This window comes from Corvus moneduloides, chromosome 1, assembly GCF_009650955.1.
Source record: "Corvus moneduloides isolate bCorMon1 chromosome 1, bCorMon1.pri, whole genome shotgun sequence".
Lineage (NCBI taxonomy): Eukaryota > Metazoa > Chordata > Aves > Passeriformes > Corvidae > Corvus > Corvus moneduloides.
The window spans coordinates 6,976,347-6,982,346 of NC_045476.1; positions in this window are offsets into that span (position 1 = coordinate 6,976,347).

The following is a 6,000-nucleotide window of genomic DNA, read 5'->3' on the forward strand; positions in this document are numbered from 1 at the left end:
TTGGCCATGTCTCTAGATGTCAGTTCCCTCCCTGATGCTTGGGCTTCTTCTAATGTTATTACTCACTCCTCTTCAACACTTTATGGCTTACAGCCCCCTAAAGTAACAACTCCTTTCTAGCTATTCTTGTGTCCATGGGGTTTTCTTCTGCTTCTTTTTTATAGACCTTCCTCTTATTGCTTCTGCTCTGTAAGTGGTGCCAACCCCATTCCTCTCTTCACAGTCCCAGCAGTCATCCACATTTAGCACTGCAATCAGTTTTGTCTGTTACCACTCCATCGTGTTTCTTGTCATCCCAGATGAGTCATGGTCACCTTCAATCTCCATACAGAAAAATCAAATGGGATGATGGCTGAGGAACAGCTTTCCATGAGAGGGCTTTGGTGCTGAGCAGCTTTCTGTGCATTTTGCACTTTTATGTAAATCCAGATGAGTTATGTGTAAATAAATATTGCCAAAAAGGCATTTTATGGGTTATCCAAGCATTTGCAAAAGCTAGGTCATAAGCAAGCACATCTTTACACTATGGCAGAACTTCTACGTCAGGAATTTTCCAGGGCCTCCTAGACACTATGTCCTATTAAGATGATCTGTTGTAACTGCTGTTCCTCCCTTAGGACACAGCAAAGAACCACTCCTTATATATTATTTACACCGAGCTCTAGCCTAGGTAAATATATATGGTAATGCTGACTGTGTCATTCTGCACCTCGCTGTATTCATGCTCTTTTTCTTGCTGTGGTAATATAATACACTTGTTTGCAGCAGCTGTTTCATCAGAATATCCTTCAGCAGGGCTAGTTGTGCCTCTCAGGCTGTGCATACATTTGCTGAGGGATACAGAGAGAATTGAAATAGAAGAGATTATTTTTTAAGCCCCAAGACGTTTGTCACTTAGGCTGTAAATCAGCTGTGTGTTATACGGATACACTTCTGCTTTTTAAAGTGTTTGTATTTGAAAATCCACTATGGTGGAAGCTGCGAATTCCCTCTGGACTTCCTGCCATTAGATTATTTTAATTATGCAGCAACTTCATCCTCATTTGAATACAAAGGGCCTGATTTTCATTGTGATAAAGACACCCAGGCATTTTTCAGCCAGAGCAAAGGAGTGTCAGCAGAAGCAGCTCAGAGCTCTTCACACTTGCTCCCACCAAGCTTCCAGCTTTCATATGGCTGGGGAGAAGGGGACAGTTCTAGTGACCAGACAGTCCCCAATGACAGATGCTGAACTTCAGCGAGGCTGCAGATGAAAGGTGTGGCTGGAAGCTCCTGGGAGCACAACCCTTCGGAGGGGCTCACAATGCCCGAGGGTGGGAGCAGCCCATGGTGACAGCGGTGCTGTAGGCACCTCCCAGGGCTCAGAGAGGGACATGGGCTGTGATGGGGGTTTGTCCATGCAGGAGAAGGTGGCAGAGGCTGAGCCTCTGCTCTGGTTTTGCTGAGATGAGCAAGTTGTCTTTTCTACTGAGCTTTCTTAGCAAAAGTCTCTCTCTGACCCAGGCAGTAACTGTACAAGGTTCCTCCATGTTGGGGTGATATGAGGAAAGAATCATGCTTCAGCCAATGCCTTTTTTCGTCTCCAAGAAATACAGAAAAACGTATTCCATGCCATTTTTGAGTGCTGCACTCACACAAGTAGAGAGGAGGGGGTGAACAGGCAGCTGCACTCACCCAACCTCCTCCTGTGCCTGGTCCAGGGAACCTCTTGGACTTGGCTGACTCCTCTGTCCAGCAACCCTTCAAAGACTTTTCTCGCCTGAACTTGTACAGTAATTTCTTTAAGTCTATGCAAACTTTCAGCATTTACAACACCTAAGTGTTTGTACAACACCTAAATCTGTAAGTCTGACAAAATTACCATAGTTAAAATATTCATTGTGCAAAAATTACCCACTCTTTTGGTTCGTTTTGTTTTCAACTTGCCACCTTGCATCATTTCTTGATGACCTCTAATTCCTGTATTATGAGGATGAAGTGCATTCACCACCTTGCCACCTCCACTGTGACATTCACAACTTGTGTCTTTGCTGGTGGTTCTATTCAGTCTAGTGGCTTATATGGAAATAACTTTGTACCTCTGTTCACCTTTGCAACTTCCTCTGAGTATTATCCAATTGTCTGTATCCTTTTCAAGAAGTAGGATTAAAATGACATGCATTACTTCAAATGTGGGATTATTTAATGGGTTGATATAATGGCATAATGATGTTTTCTGTTCTATTCTCTATTCTTTTTGCTTTTTATTTTTTCACTTTTTAGCTGTCAGTGAGCATCCAGCTAATAGATGCATGAAAGTGGCTTTTTTAACCTCAAGATGTTTTTCTTGAGCAGTAATAACTAGCTCAAAGCCCATAATCATGTATGCAAAGTTAAGATTGTGCTTGGGTTTTTTTGGCATTTTTAAAATGAAATTCCTTACTTCACACTATGGTGTCAAATTTCATCTGCCGTTTAATCATGAAGTCACATAATACTGCAATTCTACAATTCTTTTCAGTTCACTTGTCTTTTACTAATCTGAATAATAAAATATCAGCAAGCCTGCTCACTGACAAGGCTCTTCCCCACATGGTTTGTGTATATTTTGAAAAGTGAATGTGCTGGAACCCTCTGTAGGATGGCACTGGGCACAACCCCACACATTCCTGCCCTTTTATTCCTACTTTCCAGCTATCTCCTTGTCCATGCAAAGATTTTCTCAATCATATTCCAAAACAACTAACTTTTTAAGAATTTCTGATAAAACCATTTCTCAAAAGCCTTTAGGAAATGTGAGGAAATACCTCATCAGACTACAGTCTTTTGTGCACAGACAGGTTTCCCCCAAAGTACTCCAATAGACTTGAGCAATATTATCTTCTTCTTTTTCTACAAAAGTCTCAGCTTTTCCTAATATATCCCAGCTTTGGTCAATGTGTCTGTTAGTTTTGGATATGCTACAGCTTCTACCAACTTACCCCATGTGACTGCCATCCTGCCCCAAAGATAAATTCCCTGATTCCTCTGCCACCATCCTTTAAACCAGCATTATAAGGCCACTTACTCATTGGTATTAAGACAGTTTTAAACAAAAGACTAGGTATTACCTAGTAGCTCACCTATTTTATCCTTCGGTATATATGCGTATTCACCTAGTTTTTGGTGAACACCATCTCGTCTATGGCTTTTGTTATACTTTACTTTTTCAGCTGTTTCGTCTGACCTTACTCTTTCTCAGAGCTATTTTTATGCCTTGATCATCTTCTGGCACTCAAGTTTTTTTGCAAATGATGCACCTGGAAAGGATATTCAGAGATTTAAACAATATATGCTTTTGTTTGCATTCTGCTTGTGCATTTAGTATGATTGGAAAAGCGATTTTTTTTCTTTGGTGCACAAACCTCAGCTACCCAAGAAGTGTTTTTTTCCCTTATTGCTTCACCTGCCTTGTTCTATAACCACACTTCTTTTTGAAAAAACACAAAAACGTGAATTTTATCTGCATTTAAGTATGTTGTTTTTTATCAATTTAGGCACTCTCTGAGCTGCATGCCAGATTTTTACCTTTTCAGATGAAACTAAAAGCTAAGGGAGTAAAGTGCTGTAGGTAGATTGAGGATTGAGTATTCAGACAGACAGGGGATTGATTAGCTAATTTACAAAGCACTAATTTTCTAGGTGACTTTACAAGGACTGTATGATCTAGACAAGTTATATATACAGTTTAACAGAATTTACTAATTTTTCAACTAAATTTAAAGATCTCTGAGAGAATCTTTTCATCAATATGAAATTGCTGAGTGGTCCACCCCTCTGCCTTTGAAGCCTGGGCTCAAACCTCTGTTCCATCCCAGCCCTTTTGTACAGAAGGTGATCTATTGCAGCATGTAGAAGTTCTGCTCAAGTGAAATAGCAAAAAGGATCTCTTTCCTCTCATGGCCCCCCATGTGTGGCCAGGAAAACAGGTGTTACTCTCTGAAAAATAACACTGGTGAAAGATTCACACATGTGTGGGATCTGCAACTTGATTATGGCTACCCAGGACAGCAGGTAAAGTTAAATGACGGTAAAAGGTAGTTTGTCCTTCAGACCGATCCAGCTGGCACTTCTGAAACACTTGGAAGAAAATCCTGTGACTTGAATGCCAGAGGTCTGTAAAATGGGGGAGCAGAGAGCAGAAATAAAGGTCAGGAGGCTGAGGGTCTCCCTGTCTCCTGTGGAGCAGATGCTCTGTCTTCAGGACTTGAGGCAGGAATGGATTCCCTAATGCATTGTGATTCCTCATAATGCCATTCAGCTGATTAACTAAACCAATAATTATACTTCTTAACTTGAATGGAGATCAGGGAAATGAAAGTGTGTAAGAAATAATTATGCTGGTTTTACATTTGTAGCTTTCCTTATCTGCAAACCTTGTTTCCAATCTTAACTCTAAATCCATGGATTTTATGTTTCTTTTCTCTAAAAGGTAATGAAACAAGTTACACAGTTTGACAGAGCCTGCTCTAGCAGCTGAATTCCATCTGCCTCACCAGCATTTCACAACTAAGTTAAGTCATTCTCCCTCTTTTTTTTTTTTCCTTCTTAGAAAGTCTAGGCTTGAGATCTCCAGGAGTGATGATTTTGGGAGAACTAGGCAAGTAATACTATTCTGTGATCTCAGAACTTTCACCAGGTCTCCGGTCCATTTAGTAATGTTCCTTTGCACTGCAAAATGCATGTATTGGAAATGAAGGGTATAGCTAAGCACAGCTGAACCACAAAATTCCTGAATGTCTCCTAAAAGAGTCATGCTCCACCAAGATTAAAGGTTAAGTGCTTCATAACAAGTAAATTATCATCTGAAAAATACAGCCTGCGCTTAGTTAGCCTTTGGAAGGTGTGGAAGCTCTGTAGGTAGTAGCTCAGATAAATTAAGGAATAACAAGAAAACTTTGCTGCCTGATCTCATTGTATAAACATAGGGTGCTTAGCAGGACTTGGGAAATGAAGTTCTGTAATGTAGTATAAGGGCTGCATCTAAAGGTCTCCACTGGTGCAGGGTCACATTGTGCTGAGGACTCTGAATATAAAACCTGTGCAACAATGGAGCAGCAGGAATTAGTAAGATTATAAACTCAGTTATGAAGTGCTAATCTTAAACCTTCTTTGAAGTCAGAAGGATTTTAAATGCAGCAGTCCCTTGGCTTGAAACTCAATCCTTTCAACCTTTATTATTTGCTTCTTAAAGTTGCTACGGACTATTGGCTAAGGTAGTCTTCTTACATATTGGAGACAAAAGAGCTTGATTTAGCTGTTCACACAGAGTCTATACAGGAGCCTAAATTGTACATAATCCTTAAGCACCTATGCAGGAGCAGTGTGTTTCTCCTGTGATGCCATTGCTAAAGTTCTTCCAATTAAAGCACTTGGAGGCAATAAACTTCCAGCACCAAGTTTCATTCTCTTCCTTCTCAGTCAGCTCAGTATAAGTCTTCCCCTGGTGAAGAAGCTGAGGAAATAAACTTTGAATTCCCAGAAAGATAGGATTGAAAATGGTGAGTTTGACTTCTTTTCAGCAGCAAGAATAACTTTGATAAGCTGACCTGCAAAGGGATGAGCCATGTTGACACGCAAGAATGACCATGTAGATTGCAGATACCTCTACATCTGCTGAATTGCAGAGGAGGCCCCAGCCAAAATGCAGAAGCAGAGGCTTCAGCTGCAGCTGAGGGCCCATATTTCCATCCAGGTGATGCTGGGCAAATGCACAACTTGTTTCTGGTGCAGTAGATGCGATATGTCCAACACACACCAGAGCCTCTGATCACAGAGCACAGCTGATCTCTTACACATTAGAAAATACCTAAATGTTTAGAACAAATTTATTTTTCTCCACTAAAGCAATATTTCCTGAAGAGGAAAAGAAAGTAAAAAGATGATAATAGATACCAAGTCAAAAAGCAAATTCCCCATCTACTGAATTTGTTCCTCAGAGCTCTTAATCCATATTTCACACTGCATTAATTTGCAAAGGTT